General features: G+C 40.4%; 1 protein-coding gene and 1 long non-coding RNA gene across 2 annotated transcripts in view; both read left to right on the top strand.

Annotated features, from left to right (window-relative positions):
* The window catches only part of LOC131422557 (transport and Golgi organization protein 1 homolog), a 53,300-nt gene that overhangs the window by 6,218 nt on the left and 21,686 nt on the right, over positions 1-25,396 (top strand). The window lies entirely within an intron of this gene.
* LOC131422561 (uncharacterized) lies at positions 1,973-24,426 on the top strand. The gene is made up of 3 exons (XR_009224102.1): positions 1,973-2,038; positions 12,823-12,914; positions 24,264-24,426. It is a non-coding gene; the product is annotated as an uncharacterized LOC131422561 (long non-coding RNA).

Below are 25,396 nucleotides of genomic sequence, written 5' to 3'. Positions count from 1 at the left end.
GGGATGCTCACACTGCTTGTCACATTTCAATGGTCCTGTGACTTTTGGGTCAGCAAGCTCTGAACAAGGATGGCCCATGGAATCTGCTTGCAACCGTCTGCTCCTCAGAATTTATTGCTCCTTGGGATTTAATCTGCTTTTCTCAGTTCCTGAAATTGCCTTTAGGCACGGAGTTCAGTTCAAAGTTCATGAAGGGAGAAGTACAGCTTTCATGGAGGTATGAGGACATGAGGGAGCCTATTAAGGTGCTGAAAGGATCCTATATCTTGATCTAGCTGGTGATTACAGGGGTGTATACATATGTAAACATTCATTGAGCTGCTCATGTAAGGTTTATGCACTTACTGCACATATTATACTCAATTAAAATTTAAAAATGATATCATATAAGTATACTTTATTACACAGAAAAATATTTCTTTTGTATTGCTGAGGGAAAAAGGCAAGATATGCTAGAGCTTACTTGTACTAAAACAAATGTTTATGTATAAGAAGAAAGAAGATTGGAAGAATAGATGCCAAAAAAAGAGATTGTGAATGGTTTTTGTTTCTGCTTGTTTGCATTTCTAAACTTTCTATAAGTCCCTCACCAGACTCCCTCATTCCCCAGGCTCAATAGCTGTAACCACAATCTTCACCACCTCCCACCCTGATGCATTGATGGCATCATCCGTTCTACCAGCCCACCAGAGGTAGCCGTCTTCATCCATGATCCCTCTGTCCCCTGTGAGGTAAGGCATATGGCCTCTTGTTGAAGCATATTCCTCTCAGCTCATCGGATAGAACAACAAATCCAGAAACCTGGGTTTACTTCACTTCCACAATCATTTAATGGTATGAACTGAGCACAGTGGCTAACTCCAAAGGGAGATAGAGAAAAATCACAGGATCCCCACTCTCCAGGGGCTTCCCCTATAGAAAACTCACACACACACACAGAACTTTGCTTGGTGACCTCTCTTAGCATCAGCTTTTTTTTTTTTTTTTTTTTTAAAGCTGGAAACAGGAATAATGATGGTACTTTACTCTGAGGCTTTTTTCTGAGGCTGAAATGAGGCAATGCAAGCATATCATTTAGCATAGGCCCAGTTACAGTGTGTGTAAGGGATGGCGGCTACTATTTTCTTAGTCTCGTTGTCCATCAAACACAATCACTGCTCTTAAATTGTGCCTTCAATTTCCACACTGTCCATGACTACCTTTCCAGCAGAAGAAGGTAGCTTTGGATTAAGATTCTTACACCAGAAACACAATGGGGTGATTAGTACAAATAGCTCTTTGCACAGGCAGCCCCATTTTGCTTGATCATTCTGTAGAGTATCCACAGATTCTAACAGCATTTGACTCTGACTGCTGTCAAAACCACACGACTAATTTGTCCAGATTCTTAGATCTAGTGGCAATCTGCTTATTAATGTTCTAATGCACTTTAGTAAAACACTGTGTAAGCAACTCGTTTCCAAACAGCACAATAATCCCAGTAGGTATATGAGATGTCTGAGTCTCGTCTTTGGAATCCCTCTATTATGGGAGAGAAAGAGATATATTTTTTTTTTTGGTGAGCAAGATTAACCCTTAGCTAACATCCAATGCCAATCCTCCTCTTTTTGCTGAGGAAGATTGGCCCTGGGCTAACATCCGCACCCATCTTCCTCTACTTTATATGGGACGCTGCCACAGCATGGCTTGACAAGCGGTGCGTCGGTGCACGCCCAGGATCAGAACCTGCCAACCCCGGGCCACTGAAGCAGAGTGCATGCATTTAACCGCGACGCCACCAGTCTGGCCGCAAGAAAGAGATTTTTAAGTCTCAGTGTATTTAAGTTATCGTGTCAAAGTTTGGAAATATTATGCATTGTCGCCCTACAGAAATTTTGTAATATTACAATGTTTAAAAAAATTTACCTAGCCCTTAACTCAGAAATTCGGCTTTTGATATTTTTCCATAGGAAATAATAAAAATATGACATTTAAAGAGTTAACGTGGATGTTCACTGAAGAAGCATTTGTAATGAAAATGGCAAGAGCAAACATCCTTGTAAGTCATGATCTTAGGGGGAAAGCTCTCAGTCCTTCACCATTAAGTATGATGTTAACTGTGAGTTTTTGTAGACACCCTTTATAAGGTTAAGGAAGTTCCCTTTTATTCTAGTTTGTTGAGGGTTTTTACCATTAACAGGTGTTGTATCAAATGCTTTTCCTGCATCTATTCAGATGATCATGTGGTTTCTGTCATTTATTCTACTAATATGGTATATTATATTGATTGATTTTCATATGTTGAACTAACCTTGTATTCCTGGAATAATCTCAGTTGATCACAGTGTATAATCCATTTATATGTTGCTAGTTAGGTTTGCTAGAATTTTGTTGAGAATTTTTGGGTCTGTATTCATAAGGGATATTAGTTTGTAGTTTTCTTTTCCTGTGATGCTTTTGGTTTTGGTATGAGGATAATCCTGGACTCATAGAATGGCCTCATTTTATGGCCTTATTTTGAGGTTAGGCCTTAAAAATCCTGGTGTCATATTTTTGGAAGAGTTTGTGAAGGATTGATGTTAATTCTTTAAACATTGGGTAGAATTGACTAGTGAAGCCCTCTGGGCTGGGGCTTTTCTTTGTGGGAAGTTTTTCATTACCAGTTGATCTCTTTACTTGTTATAGGTCTAATCAGATTTTCTATGTCTTCTTGAGTCTTTTTTGGTAATTTGTGTTTTTCTAGGAATTTGTTCCTTTCATCTAGGTTATCTAATTTGTTGACATACAATTGTTCATAGTATTTCGTTATATTCCTTTTTCTTTCTGTACGGTCAGCAATAATGTCTTCTCTTTCATTCCTGATTCTAAAATCAGGAATAATTTGAGTTTTCTCTTTTTTTCTTGGTTATTCTATTTAAAGAATTGTCAGTTTTGATGATCTTTTCAAGAAACAACTTTTGTTTAGTTGATTTTCTTCATTGCTTTTGTATTCACTATTTCATTTATTTCCAAGGTAATCTTTATTATTTCCTTCTTTATACTCGCTGTGCGTTTAGTTTGCTATTTTTTTTTTTCAGGTTCTTGAAGTGAAAGGTTAGGCTATTGATTTCAGATCTTTCAAATTTTTAATGTAGGCATTTGCAGCTATAAATTTCCCTCTGAGCACTGCTTTTGCTGCATACCATAAGTTTTGATATGTTGTGTTTTGTTTTCATTTATATCAAGGTATTTTCTAATTTCCCTTGTGATTTCTTCTTTGACCCATTGATTATTTAGTAATGTATTGTTTATTTTCCACATATTTGTAAGTTTTCTAAATTTCTTTCTGTTTTGGCTTTCTTAGTTTGTTCTGTTATGATTAGAAAACATACTTTGTATGACTTAAGTCCTCTTAAACTTATTTCCTGACCTAACATATGGTCTATCTTGGAGAATGTTCATTGTACACTTGAAAAAAACGTTCATTCTGCTGTTGTTGGGTGGAGTGTTCTATAGATGTCTGTTAAATCTAGTTGTTTTAAAGTGTTGTTCAAGTCTTCTGTTTCCTTGTTGATCTTCTGTCTAGTTGTTCTCTCCATGACTGAAAGTAGGTATTGAAGTCTTGAACTGGGGAATACATTTCTGAATAAAAAAATAAACTTTAAAGTAATGATGCTGCTTTTTTTGGTGGCCCTTTCTCAAAGAATTACCCTCAAATATTTTTGAGCAGAAGCAATACTGTTAAAACAAAGGTATAGTCACCCAGGGTAGTTCATTTGCAGTGGGAATGTGAATGTTTGTACTGCCTTCTTGCAGAATTCTTCCCTGGTCTTCTAGCTGAAAGGAATTTCTTCTTCTTTTGAACTCCTTTAGCAGTTTATCTATGACCTTCCTGATTGCATTAAATTGTCCTCCATTTATTTATCTCCCCTAGGGTAGTTTCAGCCCCTCAAAGAGTAAGGACTTTGTCTAATTCATCTTTATAACACCAGCTCTAAGCTCAGTGCTTTTCATTCTCCAGACTTCTGGTAACATTTCAGAATAAATTTTAAGAGGAAATATATCATTGCTATTTGGCCAAATAGTGGCATTAAAAAAATGTATTATTTTACACTATAGTTAGAAGTATGGGCTCTGGAGTCAGACTTCTTGGGTTTGAAAGTGGACATTACCACTTATTAGCTGGGTAATCTTGGAAAAATTACCCAACCTTCCTAAGCCTCCATTTTCTCATCTGTTAAATGGGGATGATAATGGTACCCTCATGCTAGAGTTGTTGCTATGAGCAAATGAAATAACATTGCTAAGTGGTAAAGACAGTGCTTGGTACTTAGTAAGAGCTCAATTAACAATGCTTGCCTAATCATTATTTATAATCTCTTACCTGGACAATATAACAATATAACATGGCAATGGCTTCTGTAGAGAACTGGCTTCAGTTTTATTCTTTTGGAAATGGCACAGAGCAGCCCTTTTTTATTTTTCTCTCTCTCGCTCTTTTTTTTTTTTTTTTTTTGTGAGGAAGATTAGCCCTGAGCTAACATCCAGTGCCAATCCTCCTCTTTTTGCTGAGGAAGATTGGCCCTGGGCTAACATCCATGCCCATCTTCCTCTAATTTATATGGGACGCCGCCACAGCATGGCTTGACAAGCAGTGTGTCAGTGCGCACCTGAGATCTGAACCTGTGAATCCTGGGCCGTCAAAGCAGAGCACAAGCACTTAACCGCTGCACTACTGGGCCGGCCCCTGAGCAGCCCCTGTTTAAAGACATGTGGACAAGTTTTTTATCTTTGAAAAAGCAGTGAATTAATAGATCTAGTCCTTGATCACCAATGGCTGCTATGATGATAGCCAGACATTACATGCCTCCTGATGAAAGAGCATCAGATGACCTAAGAAATAGTCTTGACCAAAAGAAAGAATCAGGCAGGAATCTGATTAAACCTCTAGATCTATCTACCAATTTTCAGCAAATACATAGGACAGAGGAGCATGTTAAACATCATAGGGATGCAATTAGCAAAATCCAGGCTGTGAAATATTCAAAAGGACCAACAACTCAGTTTCCTCAAGTAACAAATTGCAAAGGAAAAAAAAAGAGGAGATGAAGAAATCCTTAGATTAAAAGATACATGAAAGACTTATCAACTAATCGCAATGTGCGGGCCTGATTCAAACAAATGGGAAACAAGAGAACATTCATGACTTCTTTGATGGATGAAAATGTGAACAGTGGATATGTGATGATAAGAGGGAATTGTTAACTTTTAGATATAATAACAGAATGTTTGTTTTTAAAAAGTCATTATCTTTTGGAGGTATATACTAAAACTGTCTATGGATAAAACATGATTTCTGGAAGTGGTTAGGCATAATGATGAAACAAGATTAGCCATGAAGTAATAATGAATGAAATTGGGCAATGGATACATGGGAATTCATTATACCATTTTGTCTATTTTTGTATATCTTTGACATTTTTCCATAATAAATGTTTCAAAAATAGGTAATTGTGTCAGGATGCTGAGAGATACTTCAGCACAGCATGTGGGACTCCCCAAGGAAAGCACAAATATCTTGGAGGACCTGAGAATTGAATCTTGTATGAGTCACTCATGGGTATAATGAGATGGATAATTTTTTATTCATCAGAATTTTACAGGAACCAAGGAAGATGGACTTATTAGCTGGAGATCCTGGTTCCTATGAGAGAAATATTCTGAGTGTAGGACTTGGACTACACTTCCTGGAGTGCTGAGTATTGTGGGAAAGTTTAGGGGCTCAGACTTCTGAAAGGCAAGGCAGAATGATTAGCAAGATGACAGGAGGCAGGGCAGTGCGTGATGGGATTCCTCTCCACAGTTCCCCAGTCTACTACCATAAAGCTACTTCTTTTGTGAATTCACACATGTGATTGTGTCTTGTGGAAAACAGCAAGGGACAAATGGAGTTAGCACACACAGATGTAGGAAAAGAGAGACGAAATCATGTGAAAGTAAGGTCAGAATTCACACAAATCATAGACAGGGCCCTGCATTCTAGCAGATTTTTAGATTTGGAGGTTCAAACTCAAAGGGACAGGAAGGCCCACAAGTGACTTCTGAGACAGATGTAACATACTCACTAGAGTAAGGACTGATCCTGTTCACTTTATTTTACAATTTCAGTGCCCCAAGCTTTTGCACTTGCTGATTTCCCTACCCCGAACACTCTCTTCATTCACTTCTCCCTCCCATCCCGAGAAGCTATCTGACTCCCCAGCCTCAGTTAGGAGTCCCTTCTATGCACTCCCAGTGTAACCTGTGTTTCTGCTTTATCACGCTTTCTCTACTATATTACAATTGCCTGTTTCCTTGACTGTGTGTTCTGCGAGGGCAGGGATTCTGTCTTGTTCATAGTTATGTCCCCAGCACCTATTGCCGAGTCTTGCACATAAAAGACACTTAATATTTTTTGTTGACATTGAGTTGTATTTACCTGATGCTATCCACTTGGGACCCCTAGACTCTTCAAGATTTTCAAAGATGGCCATAGGGATCTCCCTGTAGTGGACTGTGGTTACTATAGTTTATTTCTACCTCGAAGGTCTTCCCATCTCTTATTTTCTGTTTCCTTTAAGAATTCCTCCTCATCTCCACGTAATCCCAGTGAGACTGTCAATCATGGTTCTTCAACTCCCTCCCCTGGGATGAACAAACATCCCAGGTTGAGCCTCTTAAGACACAGTCTTAGGGACAGGCATATGACAGAAGCCTGGCCAATGAGAGTCCTTTCCAAGAATTTTCCAAAGTGGAGGTGGAAAAGTAAGGCTATTTAGACCTTAAACTGAAGAAATGTGAGTGTAGAGTTGCTAGTGGCCATTATATCTGCTTTTTGGAGGAAACTCATCAGGGAACTACTCACAGAGAAAAGCAGACAGAGAGATTGAGAACAAGAGGGAGAGAGACAAAGAGAGGTCTGATGTTATTTAGTTCCATTTTTTCTCCTAAAATTATGACTACTTCAATCTTTGATTCCATAATCCACCTTGATGGTCTGCCCAGCAGAATGGATTTATCATTTCACCTTTTTGCTCAGGCTGGTTTCTGCTACTTGTATCCCAAATATTGCTGGCTAATGCAAGGTTCTTTAGCTGCTGCTGGTATTTTACAATTGAATGGAAGGTATACATTTTCTCCTGTGTAGGCTGCAAGGCTAACTAAAAATACCAAGTTTGTTAGCTATTGCTGGAATCATATCAACTCAATGTGTCAACTTTGCGCATTTCAGAAATTTTGAGTGTCAGTCATATATGTCTTTCATAAAAAGAAAGATAAAGCCAAAATTAATATTGCCTATGACATGCAGTTTCTCACTAGACAGAATTTTTCACATGAGATCAGTGGGGGAAGAAACAGCGCAATGAGTCAAGGTTGATGAACATGTCAAGTCTTTGGACTTAACTGGATTTATGAGTATGGTATAGGGAGAGTCTGAGATGGAATCAGGCCACTTCTCAAGTTCCCTTTTTCATAGTTTTGAATTGTAACCTGCCTACCATTGTGTGAACTTGGCTATGAGGTCTTGAAGATTTGAGCCTTATATTCTGAGTTTTCTTTAACTTTCTAAATGAGAGTGTTTCCTGAGCCATATGGAACCACAGATCCTGGGCAATCAATCCAGACAATCCTTTGTCTCCTTCCAGATAGGCTGGGGTTTTCCACTCACCACAGAATGCCTTTGGAAGTATAAGGGCAGAACTAAGCCCTATAAAAAGGCTTTGGTGTTGCAAAGATTATGGAATTCTCTTCTTAGTGTAATTGATAAAAATAATAGTAATATATAAAGCAAATGTAAGAAGTTCCAATAACATCCTTATTTTTCCTATGTTGACTATTTCAATGTTTTCTTAAAAAATGTTGGATATTAAATTGTTAACTTTTCTTCTTCTTTTTTTTTTGTGGGGAAGATTAGCCCTGAGCTAACATCCATGCCAATCCTCCTCTTTTTGCTGAGGAAGACTGGCCCTGGGCTAACATCCATGCACATCTTCCTCCACTTTATGTGGGATGCCACCACAGCATGGCTTGACAAGTGGTGCGTCGGTGTGCACCCAGGATCCGAACCCCGGGCTGGCGCAATGGAGCGTGCACACTTAACCACTATGCCACAGGGCCGGCCCCTAAATTTTTTCAAAGAGTATCTTGTGTGCTCCTGCTTCTCAGTTACCCTGTTTTATGGACCACCTAGCAGTGAATGCAATTAATCCAGACAGCATCTCTCTATTCTCTATTGCTCCTATCCACCAGAAGAACAATGAGACCAATTCTTGTAAAACTTTGACAGCCAGCCAGATGTGCCCCCCTCACATTCCTGTTATCTGTAGCATATCCATTATATGAACCCCTCTACTTAATTGTCTTCTCTTGCTTTCTTAACCTCATGTTGCACAGGAATAGGACTTTTTGTTTCCTGACCCTTACTCTCCCACCAAGTCTTTTCATGGTACCCTCTAGATTGAACATCAGTTGAGTGGTTAACAAACTCTTCCACATCCACATCTTCTACCTCCTCTTCACTGAATGTTTTCATCATCATTTGCCTTTCTAGAGATCTGGCTCGTCATGAGAATAGGTTACCATTTCCCCCTTTTAAATGGAGGCTGTTGATTCTTCCATACTACTTGGGTTTGGCACCCTCTGAGCTTCCAGTACCACCTCCTGACCATTACCCCTCTGACCCTATGTACAATCCCTCTGTCTCTTTGAGACTCATGCCATTTACCGTTACCACTCTCTGCCACTCCTGCTTGCTGCAATTTACCAACCTCCCCATCATTCCTTGTCCGTTAAAGCTTTTAACATGAGGTTCATGATCTTTCTTTTGACTCCATGTCCCACCATTATCCTGAGTGACTCCTAGGTCTATATGGATGACCAATCCTACACCCTAGTCTCTTCATTCCTTGGCCTTTACCTTCAGGGAGTTTCATGACACTTAATCCACCTATGGCCATGCCTTTGACTTTGGCATCACCTGTAAATGTTTCACCTCTGAAATCTTAAGTCCATGCAACTCATTTTTTGATGACTACTGCTATGGACTGAATTGTGTCCCCCTGAAATTCATATATTGAAGCCCTAAACCCCAATATGATGGCATTTGGAAGTGGGACCTTTGGGAGGTAATTAGGTTTAGATGAGGTCATTAGGGTGGGGCCCTCATGATGATGTTAGTTCTGGTATAAGAAGAGATACTAGAAAGCTTAGTCTCTCTCTCTCTCCACCATGTGAGGCCACAGAAGGCAGGTGTCTGCAAGCCAGAGAGAGACCTCTCACTAGAACCCAACTGTGCTGGCACCCTGATCTTGGGCTTGCAGCCTCTAGAATTGTGAGAAATAAATATCTGTTGTTTAAGCCGCTCAATCTATGGTACTGTTCTGGCAGCCCCAGCAGATTAAGACAGTCACCTTCAGTCCTTCCAGCTCTACTAACACCTTCAGTACCTTGTCTTCTCACCATTGATCTGCCTTTTTCTTGAATTCACTTCCTTGCCTAATCAGCTTAGATTCTTAGTCCTTCACTTTAACCATTTTCTTGCCAATATCCCTAGATTCCTTGCCCACTTCCCTTTTATTGTACCTTCTTGACAAAACCTTAATCCTAGGTCATTCCTGCTCTCCACTTGTATCTGTGATTTTCTGCAATATTTTAGGGTGATTTTCTCTAATATTAGAGAATATTTCTCTGATATTTAGGAGTGACATTGGAGAAAATCATACTACCTAGACAGTGACTTTGAAGATGGATGATCATTAACCCCAAATGTGTCCTTATCATCACCCATTTCTGTAGCATTTCTGGCATCTGCTCTCTCTTCTATTTTCAACAATGATAATTTTAAACATTGTCCACTCAGACTTCTACCGCACCATTTTTCCCATTCTCATCAGATGACACTGAGTCATACTTCACAGAGAACATAGGAATCATCAGGTGGAAACCAGCTGAACTTCCTGCTGTGGAATCTACAAGCTTATATTTGTCTGTACCCATGATCCTTTGTCTTATGATGGAAGAGGGATCCCTTTAGTTTAAGCCAATTTCTCTTCCCACGTTTAAGATCCAGCTAACTACATTTCTAGTGTGTGCCTGGTGCTTTGACAGTGCATTTATGTAGTGGATGGACAAGTTTGGTCATCTGGCTGAATGGCAAATCAGCATCAACCTACAGTTTTAGTCTGCCCATAGCCTTCATAGATGTCCAGCTTAGTGATTTGTTTCCAGGGCTGTTGGATCTTCCTGTAGCCACACAATGCTTCACTCTCGAATCTGTAGCAGAAGTGACCAAAACTTGTTCTTAGACTTGGTGAATACTTCTACCAATAGTAGGTCTGTTGTAAGGAAGAATCTTGGAAAAATGATGCATGTATTGTCACATATATAGGAGGCACTCATTAAGTGGTAGTTGATGTTCTTATTACCATTCTGTTAGATAATCTGTTCAGACATCCCATTTGGATCAAATTCTGTGAATACTCTTACTTACTTTTCTTGAGAAGGGGCACTAGTGTTAAAAGTGAATCAATCAAATGATAGTATTAACTGATGGAAGGAAGCCAGCCTTCTGAAGAAACCCTTCTGAGTTTCCTTTACCTCTCCAAAGCCTGAGGTGTGTGATGGATGTGTCAGAAATGATATTATAAAGTAGAATCTACTTTTCTGAACTCTGAGGATAAAAAGAGAGCTGCTTATTTTACAAACTGGGCTCAAAGTCTCTGGATATTATGAGAAGTTTTCATGGGGCCCCAGGCATAGATAACATAATAGTGAACACCCTTTATAAACCCATAATACATTTTATGTGTATTTGATTTTGGTGATGGTGAAAGAGTCAGATGTGGGAAGAATATTGGATCAAAATTCTTTGTCATCTCAAATAGAGGCAGAGTGACCATGTGTATTTTGAACATGAGAGTGTCAATTAGTGGTTACCTGGTAGCTCATCTGTATTAGATAATATCTGACTACCCAGTCATCTCCTGAGACTAAGACAGATCAAAGGTGGAGAACTGTTTCTAAATGAATTCCAAAAGCGCCATTATGTCTTTGCCTTCGTGTTATCATTAATTTCAGGGCACAAGTGAGAGTTGACTATTTTGAAATTTTTAAATGCTTTTCTTTTAAGAGTGTAAGAAATAATCTAGACATTTCATAAGGTGATGGCATGTTGGTGAATGAAGATACGCCATATTTGAGCATAACTGTATTTTTTGCTGCTCCATAAAATGCCAGTAAATTAGGTCATGTGCTTTCTTCCTGTAATCATAATGTAATACGCTAATATTTCCTACCACAAATGCTCTCTTCTGTAGAATATATGTCTTTGTCCACATAGCTACAGTGAAATTTAGAGCTAAGTGAATATTTAGCAAACTCAGAGGCTTCATACAATGCTTTAGACCTGTGATTTCTCATTAATCTTTATTGATGATGATAAGCAATTCCACTTCTCAGGTATTCTAGAGGATTCTAGAGTATATGCAAAGATGTTCATTTTAGCAGTGTGGAAAAAATCCAAGTATCTTTGATAGGCTCTAGGCTCATTAGACTATAATTTTTCCATACGAAGAAACATTATGCAATAATAAAAAAGAATAAGATATATGATCACATACTATCCTGAATAAAGCTCTAAGGTACAGTGTGAAGTGAAAAATGCAAACTTCACCATGATATACAGAATGATACCTTCTACATAATCTCTCCCCAATGTTAGAATGTACTTTGATGGGGATAGATATATATATAGAGATTTAGATATACAGTTATTTTAAAAAGATCTAGAAGGATCTATCTCCAATAGGGGAGGTCGTCTTTTTCTTTAATGTTTACCTTTTTTTTTAACATGTAATATATTTGTCTTTAATGTTTATCTTTTTAGAGGGAGGTATAATTACAAATTAATTAAACACATCCAACATTTTGATTACAATTAATTTTATATTTTGGACTCCTTTGGAGCCAGAAGATATGGACTTCAGAAGTCTCAGGGGAATGAAAATAGTCCCACAACATAATGGAGTTATTGTCATAATGGCAACAAGATGGATGTGTTAATGAAGGGTAGAATTGGATCTATTTCAATAAATTGAGGGTTCCTGGTCTCATTTATGGTACCACGAGTGGAAGTGGACTCTCTGGAGAGATCCTCTCTTACCTGGCAAAACACTTGTGCTGAAGCAGTTCCTGGTGCGTCCCTGGATTTCTAGATAGAGTGATGATGGGAAACCTGGACAGGGCCTGGGTCTCCAAGGAAGGAAAAACAAAATCTATGTGTGAAGATGGGAAAGACAATGAGACTGTTAGGGGCAAACGTCCAGGAGAGAGGATCACTAACTTCAAGACTCAGCTGAAGCAAGTCCTTTATCTTAACGAGCCTTGGAAGAGGATTTAGCTTTACCTATCTGGATCTAGGAGCTATCATGTTAATCACCCAATAACTGAATGGATACACAGCATGGCATTTACTTCTGGATCCCAGAAACCCCTTGCTTAGATCTTTATTGCTTTGAGTAATAAGCCTGGATGTTGTCAGTAAAATTTTGAATTGTGAAAGTAGTTTAGAGATTAACACAGCAGTTTAGAGATTGTGTGATGGAATCCAATAGACTCGGTTTTATTTCTTGTTCCACCTCTGATTCCTTGGGCTAGTTAGTTAACCTCTCTGAGCCTCAGTTTCCCCAGTTTCTACCTCACAGGGTTGTTGGGGAGATGAAATAAAATAATGCATGTTAAGTGCCAGTACATGGTCAATAAAAGGTAGCTGATATTAATATTATCATCTTCATTACCATTATTCTCTTTTAAATGTTTCCTTTTCAGTGATTCAGCTGAAGCAGCCAAGTCCTCCTGATTCCAAAGAGCCTAGAGTAGTGCGAGGACATTGCTCTCAGAAGGAGGGAGAACATCTTCAGGTCAGGATCACATTTCCAATTTAATTCTTGATTCACCCCATGGTGCGCCTGAGTCACTGGGCCATTGCTAAAGCTTCCTTTCTGGCCTTTGCTCCGGCCCACACAGGAACTGGTCTTATATTTATAAGAGACTCAGGCAGAAGGCTGGCATGTGATACAGAAACACACAGGCTCCTTGGAGCCAAGTTCCCAAGACATTATTCAGAGACAAATTTCCACCAAGGGTGTCACCCAAACACCACAAGACATCTGTTGGCTGAAAGTCCATCCACTGTCTAAAGAGAAATAGGAAAAACATCTGAATTCTCTTGCATTGTTACTAGCAACAACAAGAATTGCTAGGAATCAAGCATGAACTTGTGGAAATAAAGCCATTCAAATGAGACCAGGCAAATGCTATTTACTCAGAGTTTGCTATAGCAAGGGAGTCAGCCACTATCATTTGCATTTTGGCAGAGATTCAAGGCAGGCAGAGGACTGGGAAAGCTTTATAGTGGACAAAAGGAAACGATCTAGATGTGCCCTGATTGGAGGCTGTTGGCGTGGGGAAGCTGTAGGTGGGCTAACTAGAGGTGGGCATTCTATGTGATTGGTTAGGGGTGCACATTTGGCTGTCTCTGGTTGGTCCTATGTTAGAAGCAGGACAAAACTTAGGAAGCTGTCAGTTATTAATTAATTTCTGGCCATTTGGGGCTGATTGTTGCAGGGGTTATTGTTTGGCTTCCTGGGCTGGTTGCTGGAAAGAGTGGTCTGACTTCTTCCAAGTCTGATTTAGAGACAGCAGGATGGCTTCCTGGTCTGGTTACTGTAGATAATGAGTTGGTTTCCCTGGCTGTTTGCTGCAGGTTATGGGTCAGAATTCTATTTTGATATGTGGTCTGGCCATTGTCCATTTGTATATTTAGGCTCTTACACTACATATCTAGTACTGTGTTCAGTGCTTCACACATGTTAACATATTAAATACTTTCTTCTATACAAATAGCAGCACACTCTACACACTGTTCTGCGCTGCTTGTTTTCCTGAACAATGCATACTGAAGATCTTTCCATATCAAACGTATAGCAGTGCTATATTTTTTAAATGGTAGCCTAATATCCCATTGGATAGATGTACCATTGTTTGTTTAACCAGCCCCCAAACCCAACCTTTTTGCTGTTAAATATTGCGTTGCAACAGCTGTCCTTGTGGTGATGACAGCTTGCATGTATGGCAGTGTATCTGTGGGATAAATTCCTAGAAATGGACTGCTGGATAAAAGGGCATGTGCATTTGCAATCTTGAGAGATGTTGCTAAATTTTACCTCAAATTGTATCTAATTTGATTCTTACAAAAACCCTATAGGATTGGCATTTTTATGGATGAGAGAACTGTCTCATAGACATGAAATAGCTAGTCCAAGGCGGTGAGTACCGACTTGGAATTTGAACCTTGATGTAGACAATGGGCTCCTAAGCACCATGTCATGCTGCCTCTTCCCCCTGTTATGTTAGCTACTGTTATTAATCTCCAGCCTCAGGCCAGGCATTTAGCTAAGCATGCTATGTACAATAGCTCGTTTAAATCTCACACCCTTAGGAGGTAGATGTTATTGTATTTATTCAGTCTAAGATGTCATCAATTGTAAGTCATACCATTGCTCTGTGATTCATCAAGACATCACAAAGTAATGCTACTTAAACTTGGGCATGCTTTGATAGTAAGGCACTTTCTGATTTTAAGAGAGTGAAATGTAAAAGAAAAGGTGCATCTTGGAGTCTACAAAATACAGCATTATCCCATTTTACAAATGAAGACACTGAAGTATCATGAGGTGAAATGACTTGCCTAAGGTCACACCGACTCATTGGCAAAATTGAGGTTTGAATGCTTATCCATTTAATGCCAGAGCCATCTCAGTGCTCAACACTTCCCTTGCTATTGTGCTGGGAGCAAATAATTCTTTAGAGTCAGAGCTTCTCCAAAGTAAAGTAGTGGCACCAGGGAATTCTCCAGATTTAGATGGCAGAGCAGGAGGGCTAGGGAAGGTGCAGGACTGTTATTCTGGCTGTTATGAGCTAAACTGCCTCTGCCATTGCCTCCTGCTCTAACCATCTCATGTTCTAGAACTCTGTTCTGATTATCATATTTTCCTGCTTAAAAAAAAAATCCTTCAATGGCTCCCCACTGCTGTCATGATAAAGACCATATTCTTTTCTGATATTCAAGGCCATCTGACCTCACCCTCACTCTCATTTTTTTTCTTTCCACACTTTATACTTCAACCAAACTAGCCCTGTGCTCTGTACATCCTCTTGCTTTTTCTCTTCCAGGCTTTGCCTTGGTTTACTCTGTTTCTTTTGCTCTGAATGCTCTTTCCACTCTCACCTCCACATAATCAAATCCCGTATACAGAGTTCACCTCCAATCCTTTATATGCCCCTCTCTTTTGGAAATGACTGCTCTGTCCTCTGAGCCCCGTAATGCTTTCTCCTAAGGAGCTACAATTTCTGCCATGCACTACAGTTATTCATAGGCTTGTCTTGGCTCTCTGACTACCCTGTGGACTTCTTGAGGGTAAAGTTCACACCTGACTCATCTTTGAACCCTTCCTTTCTCCCAATCTAGTGACCAACACAGAGTAGAGATCAGATATCACACTTACTGTGTGGAGACCTACAATGAACACAGATTTGGAAATGACGTTAGATAGAGAACTTCAAACCTGTTCTCAATTCCTGCACTCTTTGATCTCTTTAAGACAAGTTGATTCTGTATGGTCCTAAATCTGTGTTTAGCTTTCCTTGATTGCTTATGTCTTCTGATATTTGCATTAGAACACAACATCTGTTAAACACCTGCCTGTAGGCCTCTGACCCAATTTCAGCCCTCCAGGTGCCTCAGGTCCCCTCTTATCTCAGTATCCCCATCATAATGATGTGGGTGGTTTTGGTGTTATATTGTGAGGGAGGTGGAGTTGGAGACTAGGGACTTGGCACATATTGTAATCCTAGATTTTACAAAATCACTGTGAAATCTCCTTTCTCTCTAGATCTGTGTGACTTGGGGACATTTCCTGACTCTCAGGCTATAACCATGAGGCCAATAGGATCTCCTTAAATTCTGTCAGTATCTGTCTTAATTGGCATTATGTTGCCTTCCAGGTACCAGGGCTTTAGGGGGTCTTGGATGTTATCCAGCAGGTGCTTTTATGAATTCATGGATTGAATAAATGAATAATTTCAGTTTCTCCAATTCTAATTCTCTACCTGATATCCACTGGTTTTTATAGCTCATAAAGAGTCAAAGACTTTGTGGTGAGGTTGGGCAACACATATACCGGTACGTATTTCCCCTAAGGGATCCTTGGGTAAAGTTTGTTAAGAGAACTTGAGCATGGAGTCACAACACACAACAATTTATCTTAGGCAGAATTGACTGTAAGGTTGAGAAACCAAAACAAATGCAAGCCAATTACTTCAATGGGTGTTCAACCAAAAATATTGAAATCAGGTTCAATGCTGGAGGAAAACTTGACTAGATTGGATTTGTCAAGAGATAGTATAGCATCCATGAGCTATTTAAGAGATTTTTTTTAAAGAGTTGTATTGATGACATGGGATATTCATCTTAGATGCTGAGTCTAGACCCAAACCCCTTATAAGTTGTGACTCTGCCTTTGTGTTTATCACTACATATAGTGGTCAACACAGTTGTTCACCATGGTTCTATTAGCAAAGAAGAACAGGTAACGTACAGCAGTGTGTCTTTTGGGTAATTTCCCTGGATCCCACCCCAGCTGCATGGACCCACTGCTTTTCCTCTTTCCTGCAGACTCTTAGATTTCTGGCTCTGCAGTAATTTGTTTTTGATCTTTTTCTGTTCACCTTCCCACTTTGCTTTCAGTCAAGTTCTTTCTCTCAATATTGTCATTTTCTGCAGTCTTGGGTAAGAAACTGCTTTCTTAGCTTTAGTCCCATGAAACTGTCCCTTCCTTCCCCAAGAGAAGAGCTTTCAGACAAACAAAGGACTCCCTGCACAGCACACCAGAATGCCTGAGAGATCCATACATCTATACATCTGAAGGTGAGTGGACTGGGCTTCTGGGAGGCAGTGGAACTAGGGGAGCAGCTCCCTACCCTTTTCCCAGCAGTGACAATCCAAAACACGGATACCAACTGCCAGGGGCAATGGTGCCCTGACCTGAGGTTTCAAAAAGCACAGTGGTGCTGGGGACCAGAGGCTGCAGGAACAGCAACGGTGCTCATGCTCATCCCTACTCCTCCTCCAGCAGTGGCATGTGACACCTGTGACTTGAGGCTTCAGGAGCCACAGCAGTACCCATGACACAGCCCACAGTGGTGGTACCCATGACGCTGACCCTACCAGCAGTGGGGGATGCATACAAGACCCTAGGCCCCTGGCAGCAGCAGTGAAACCCATGAAACCAGCACGCCTACCAGTGGTGTTCCCAGCAACCCCAGTTAACCCCAGAGCAGCAGTGAAGGTGGTGCACATGGCAGCAACACCCGAGCCATGGAGAGCCTGTGGAGAGCCAGTGGGGGAACACAAGACCCAGGTGACCCCAAAAGCAGCAGAGGTGCTTGCAATCTGGTGACCCCAGTGGCAGCACCCACAACTGCAGCAACATTGTAAGCAGCAAGGCACCAGCAACCTCAGAGGCACAAGCAGCACAAGGAGGGCACTGTTAAAGGCAGTGGAGGGTAGAAAGGGCAGGCTCTCAAATACAACCAGAGGCAACTCAGAATCAAAGTAACAAAAGATTTACCCCAAAACGAAAGGTGTTTACTACCACAAATTCACTGGCAGAGCATCAACTCATCAAGCACCATGAAGAACTGCAGTAATACCTTAGAACAGAAAGAAAATGACAACTCTCCAGAAACAAAACTAGAAGTCATAGAAGCTTGCGATCTAATTGACAGAATTCAAAATAGCTGTCATAAAGAAACTCAATGAGTTACAAAACTCAGAAAGACATTTAATGAGCTCAGGAATAAAATTAATGAACAGGAGGAGTACTTCACCAAAGAGAGGGAAACTATAAAAACCCCAAATTCTGGAGATGAAAACCACAATTAATCAGATGAAAAATAAAGTACACAACATTGGAAATAGAGCAGAAAGTGTGGAACAGAGAATTAGGGAGCTCGAAGATAGAAATCAAGAAATGATTTAAGTGGAAGAGAAGAGAGAACTAAGATTTTTTTTAAAAATGAAGAAATTGTACAAAAAATATCCAACACTATTAGGAAAAGCAACATAAGGATGATGGGTATCCCAGAAGCAGAAGAGAGGGAAAAAGGAGCAGAGAGCTTATTTAGAGAAATAATAGCGAGAACTTCCCAAACCAGGGGAAGGAACTGGATATACAAGTACATGAAGCTAATAGAACTCCTAATTATCTCAACATAAAAAGACCTTCTCCAAGGCACATTATAGTAAAACTGTCAAAAGTCAATGACATTACCAGAGGAGAAGGGGGGTGGGGAGAGGGCAAAAGGGGTAAAGGGGCACATATGTATGGTTACGGATAAAAACTACACTATTGGTGGTGAACATGATGCAGTCTATGCAGAAACTGATATATAATAATGTACACTTGAAATTTACACAATGTTATAAGGCAATATGACCTCAATAAAAATAAAAGAATACATACAACACCAAAAGAAATCCAATTAAAAAAATGATCAAAGGACTTGAGTAGACATTTCTACAGAAAAGATATTCTGCAAAGAAGACATATTTCTACGAATAAACAAGGAGCACAGGAAAAGATGCTCACTATCGTTAGTCATTAGGGAAATGCAAAGTAAAATGGCAATGATGCATGTCAGCAAGATGGTGGGATAGAAAGGCCCAGCAGTCATCGCCCACAGAAACCACGATTTAACCACAATCCACAGATGAAAATAAGCTTTATGAAATCTCTGGAATCCAGGTGTGAGGTCTCATCATGTCAGTGGAGCACAAAATGTGAGAACAATCGCATTGAAAAGGGTAGAAAGAACAGCTTCACTTCACCTGCGTCACCCTTCCCACAGGCTGGCTCCGCTCAGCACAGAGAGAGACCCCTCCACCTGCGATTTCTCCCAGGGGGAAGAGAGCAATGTGAGCATCACTTCTGCAGCCTTTCCATGCACTGGTTGAAAGCCCACTTCTGTCTTGCTGAGGGAATCAGCATGACTGGATCCTCTGGGGGCAGCTAAGAACAAAGAAATGGAGAGGGGTTCACAGCAACCACTGTGGGATCTCAACAACCAGCCCACAGACACTGCCAGCCAGCCCACATACATGCTCTGTAGGTGGTATGGATGTTCCTCAGAAAACTGAGAATAGGACTGCCATATGATCCAGCAATGCCACTCTGGGGATATATCCAAAGGAAATGAAATCAGGATCTCAAAGAGATATCTGCACCCCATGTTCATTACAGCATTATTCATAATAACCAAGATATGGGAAACAACCTAAATGTCCATCAAAGGCTGTATCGATAAAGAAAATGTGATGTATTTATACACAATGGGTTATTATTCAGCCTTAAAAAAAGAAAGACATCCTGCCATTTGTGACAAGATGGATGAACCTGGAGGACATTATGCTAAGTGAAATAAGACAAACACAGAAATATAAATATTGCATAATTTCACTTTTATGTAGAATTAAAAAAAAAACTGAATTCATGGTAACACAGAGTAGAACGGTGATTACCAGACGCTGGGGGATGGGGAAAAAGAGGAGAGATTGATCAAAAGTAACAGACTGTGTGTTACAAGATCAATAAGTTCTGGAGACCAAATGTCCAGTGTGGTGACTATAGTTAATAATGTATTACATACTTGAAATTTACTAAGAGATCTCAAGTGTTCTCACCACACACACACACAATGGTAACTGTGAGGTGAAGGATATGTTAATTAGCTTGAGTGTGGTGAGCTTTTCAAAATGTACATATATATCAAAATATAAAGATGTACATCTTAAATATATACAATTCCTATTTGTCAATTATACCCCAGTAAAGCTGGAGGGAAAAGAAAAAAAAAAAGGTCAGTGACAAAGAAAGAATATTAAGGGTGGCCAGGGAAAAGAAAATAACTTAGAAAGGAACCCCCATCAGGCTATCAGTGGAAACTCTACAGGCTAGGAGAGAGTGGAATGATATATTCAAAATAGATCACAAAAATGTATATCACTTAAAATATACACAGACACACAGAGTAAAACTCATGTCCACAATCGGTATACTCATAGACATAGAAACTCAGACTCTCAGGTCTGTAATGCAGACTTACACAACCAAACACACATGCACACACACACACTCCCAGAACCTCACCCCCCACCCCAGCCCACAGCACAAACAGAGAGCTCTGGCACTCAGTGGAGGCCACTGTAGACAGACAGGATGAATAGACCCTGGCATGACCTGCCCCACCTACGCTGTCATGGAATGGGTTGTTTTCCTCATTCCAAACTGAGTGCTGGGCATCTGCCCCATGCCAGGGCCTTCTGGAAGGCTGTGCCTGGGTCCTAAGATGCCAGAGAGTGACCAGGGTAGCGTTGCTCTGGGGATAAGGGCCCAGAGTAGGGACAGGGACCCTGACAGGGTGCACTTAGAGTGGAGGTGTTGCATGGGGCTTAGCAGATCCTAAGGAGAAGAGAGAGAGAGAGGTGAGCCTCCTCAGGACCCTGCCATGCCTCAGAGTGGGCTTCACCCTCTCCCACAATAACAACAATAACAATAATACATCAGCAGGACTATTATATGACAATATTATCATCACCACAGCAATCACTGACCATCGGTCTTAGGTTGAGGAGCAAGGGGTGTGACCATGGCCAGCTGATTTGACCTCATCTTCTGAGCAGGGCACACCCCAAGAAAGCTGGGCCCTGGGCAAAGCTTCTCTCTGGCCCCTTCTCCCTCTGGAGCCTCCTAGCCTCAGCCTTCCCCTCTCCCAACATCCCCTCCCAGACCCAAGTCCCCTGTGACCCTTTTGTCAGTCTGGGTACACTCTACTTGAGTATTTGATTCTTCTTTCACTTCACTTCAAAGTCATCCTTTGCTTTGTATGCTTTTCAGCCAATGGCCATGGGAAACCTTGGGAGGTCAGAAAGGAAGGAGGCAGTGCCAGAAGTGGGGAACAGGGGACCTGGGTTGGGAAGGACCAGAAACCAGAAAGTCTGTGAAAGTTCCAGAGAGGACCTGTCGTTGAGATGGCTCCTGGTGAGGCACCGGGTGGGGTAGGGGCATTCTAAAAGTGAGGTCACACGGTGTGCACTGTGATGAACCAGGGGTGAAGGCAGGGGATTGGTCAAAGGGGAGTATAAAGCATCGCGGTTGCTAAGGCAGTGCCCAGACAGGAGAAGACTCGGAGGAAGACGAAGCCCTCGTCCCCTCCAACTGCTCCTGAGAGTCCACTTCACTGCTCCTTGTGTCCTGCTGACCTACTGACCTGTCTGAACCCTCCTCCTTCCCTTCTAGGACTTGATCTGACCCAGTACTTTCCCTGACCCCCTTCTTCTTCTCCTCCCAGGTGCCCAAAACCGCCCTTCCTGCCACACCCCCTCCCCAATCCCACCCCCAATTCCAACCTTCCCCGGACCCACTCCCCACCCCACCCCTCACCCTCACCCTACCCCTCCCCTCACCCCCTTTGCATCCCTTCCTCCCCACCTCCTTCCTCCTGACCACAGGTCCCCTGAAAGGACCAGAACATGGAGGTGCGGAGGTTGGTCTTCTGGCTCCTCCTGCTCGGGTTTGCCGGTTACCCAGACACAAACGTGAGTAAACATTGGACATCAGATGTTTCCTCCTTTTTATTGGGCTCTTTCACATGGTGGTTAAGTAACAGCTTTTTCATGGAATCTGTGATGGGAACTCAGACATTCCTGAAGACTGAGGACCTTAATACAGGTTGATGGACCAGCCTGAATGGGTTCTGGCCACAGCATTCCACATCAAGTTCTGGGTCCTGTCAGCATTGCTTGGACCAAACACAGCAGGGTTGATAGGATGGAAACCTGAAAATAGTAACTTTATAGCATCAAGAAGGAAGGATTTGTGAATATACTAAAAACCATTGAGTTGTAAGTCTTCAATGGGAGAATTGTATGATATATGAATTATATCTCAATAAAGTTGTTTTTAAAAATGTAAGGAACTCTTATTTAATAGGAGTCATGGGAGTTCGGCTCCTGGAAGCCTTGTCAAGATCCTGCTTCAAGCCCTGCAGGTGTAGGGTCCATCTCATGTGTAGTTTGTTTCCCTGTGAGTACGTGATTCATATATGTGAAGGCTGGCAGCCCTGGGAACAGTGGTGTCTAAGCGTTGGTGTTGGTGCTAGTCTGTTAAAAAGGGAAATGTCACTTGTGCTCTGTGCTTTCTGGCTTGTTGACTTTTAGCAACTTCTGAGTCATCCTTTCCTTTCTGCTCTTGGAAGCTGCCCCCAGGGACTCTGTGTTCAACCAGGTTGATGGGAGCCCTGAGAAGTCCATCAGAAAATAAGTGGCTGCATCCTGCTGGGATGTTTATAACGGGGAAATCATTAGGAGTGACATGCCCAGGAGGTGAATGAGTTATCCTTTCCTTAGTAAAGTATTCATGTCCAGAGTGTTGATTTACTCAAAGCAAAAAGGGTCCTTAATGTCTTTAGGATTGTCCAAAATTAAAGAAATTCCAGATTCCTACTGTGCAAGTTTTCACTCTCTCATTAAAAAACACCTCTACCCTCAGAGGAGACAGAGGAAAAGAAAGACTGAGAACAGCCCTTAGAGATAAGTAGATTTGTTTTGATTGGCATGCAGCAGATTCTTAGGAATCTTGAAAGGTCCAGTGGTCAGGAATCATCCCAACGATTACCTCCAATCAAAGAAGAGTCTATTCTGTTTCCTTTGAGTCTATGAAGGAGGAAATTTCTTGATAGTCTTTATTGGAATTTTCCCCCCTCTACCTAGGCTGCATTCTCATGCAGTTAAGCCTCTTTCCTATCTCATCTTTGAACACCTGGATAAACTCACTTGTCTTTCATTTCCCACATCCACCCATGCTCATTGTCATTGAATATCAGAACCTCAGCTTTATTGGCCCCGTTGGATCTAATCTAGGTAGGAGTGAACTACTGATTTCAGTTCCCAACAGTTGCCAGATGTAACAAGAGTGCCCGTGAGTGGGGATGTTTTACCAGGTAGTGACCAGATGGTCTTTGTCTTTTTTGTGCATTTGATCCACATGTTTAACCATTGTGCTGAGAGCTACTGCTGTCTCTCAGACAGTGGTGACTCAAAGACTGTATGTTTCCCATGAGCACACATTTTACTGACCCCAGCTGTGAGGGCTGAAGATGAAAACGTTATAGGTTTCAGAGGCTACTTTCTAGAGAAGTTTTACTTGCAGAAAACTGAATCTTGGTGTATGGATTAGTATGAATTACATTGTGAGTTTATTTTCTTCTAAAATGCTTATAGATCTAGTTTTTGTAAAAAGACATTTGCCTTTTGTTTTGGTGAACATATATTCTAGAAATTTGTATTCTTTTACAAATTAATTTTCATGGTTGCTATTAATTGATTTAGGTGCAATACTGTAAAATGCGAATGTGAATTCTTTTTATTGGCTATTGGAAAGTGTGTTTTTAACTAACTTCAATTCTCATAGTTTTAATCATAATATACAAGATCACACTATTATGCAAATCTTTATGTACTTCAGAAAACTGACATTATGCGCTCTGGTTCAGGATCAAAGTGAACACTGAAAGAAAACCCCAATAGTTTTAGAAACTTGGGACTAAACAAAAATCTGGAATTAACTTTTGTGGGAGTAATAATCCCAGTGTTATTATAATAGCAGCTGCCCATGTCTCTCAGTTATGTGCATGTCCATAAACATCTCTCTCTATATTATTCTCATTTGTATCTTTAACACACATTTTTGCTTGTTATTTTTTCCCATTCTTCCATACATTTGGGCATATTTTTGGAGATGTTCCAAAGAATTTTATCCAGGTACTTCTTGAGTATAGAATAGAAGACCTAGGCCTCCCTTCTACTATAAGTTTGATTTTACTTATTTTTCAATTTTAATTGGTTTATAAATTCATAGTTTACATTCTAACTATTTAAAAATATTTGCAATGTGTTTGTCAGCAAAATAAAATCTCTAACAGTGTTTGTATTAGATTTTTTTCCTACAGCTTAAGTGTGGTGTAATTTTTGTATAACAGCACCATTTTAATGAATACATTTAATGAATACAGAGTCATGTAAAGATGACTCTTTGTGACAGGTGTATGGTAAATGTCTTTGAGGTTCTTCATGATCTCCAATATTATTTCAGCCAGTCCATATTCTGCCTGACTATTTCCATCTTGGGCCTGATGTTTTTGGAATTCTGTGGAAGTTGACCGTTATTATTACTTCTTTGGGAACTTCTGCATTTTTCATTTTCCTCTGGAGAACTGTCCTTGCTGTGAGTATACTAAAGTACTTTATGGATAGACTTTTAATCATAAATAAGTAGGAATTTTGGTAGTCACTGAACCTTTTATTTACATTCAGTACTATAAATTTCCCTCTAAATACTGCTTTCACTGCATCCCACAATTTTAATAAGTCCTATTTTCATTATCATTTATATTGAATTATTTTTAAATTTCTGTTGAGACGTCTTCTTTGACCCAAGTGTTCTTTAAAAAGTGTGTTGTTCAGTCTCCAAATTTTTTGTAGTTTTCCAGCTATATTTCTGTTACTGATTTGTAATTTAAATCCATTGTGGTCTAAGAACATAGTTTCTATGATTTCTTTACTTTAAATTTGCTAGGATCTATATTATGGCCCTGAATATGGTCTATCTGAGTGAATGTTCTATGTGAGCTTGAGAAGAATGTATATTGTGCTGTTGGATGAAGTCTTCTACATACGTCAGTAGATCCAGTTGTTTGAAGATGCTGTTCAGTTCAACTGTGTTCTTATTGAATTTCTGTAAGCTGGATCTGTCAATGACTGACAGAGGCTTTTGAAGTCTCCAACTATAATAATGGGTTCATCTTTTTCTCCCAGGAATTCTATCAGTTTTTGCCTCATGTATTTTGATTCTCTTTTGTTAATACGTACCCATTAGGGATTGCTAAGTCTTCTTGGAGAATTGACCTCTTTACCGTTAAAGTGATGCCCCTCATTACCCTTGATAATTTTCCTTACTCTGTGGTGTTATTTTGAGGGATAATTTCACTGGTTACAGAAATCTAGGTTGATGGTTCCTTTCTTGTACCACTTTAAATATTTCATTCTATATTCACTATTTCTGAAGAGAAGTTGAATGTATTTCTTATCCTTGTTCCTCTATGGGTAAGATGCTATACCTCCCTGCCTCTCTCCTGCCCCCAGCTTCTCTCAAAATTTTTTGTCTTAGCTTTGCTGTAATTTGAATATTATATGTCTAGGTGTACATTTTTTTCTTGTTTGGTATTT

The sequence above is a fragment of the Diceros bicornis genome, chromosome 26 (assembly GCF_020826845.1).
Source record: "Diceros bicornis minor isolate mBicDic1 chromosome 26, mDicBic1.mat.cur, whole genome shotgun sequence".
In the NCBI taxonomy this organism is placed as follows: domain Eukaryota; kingdom Metazoa; phylum Chordata; class Mammalia; order Perissodactyla; family Rhinocerotidae; genus Diceros; species Diceros bicornis.
This window is presented reverse-complemented; position numbering and strand designations above follow the sequence as displayed.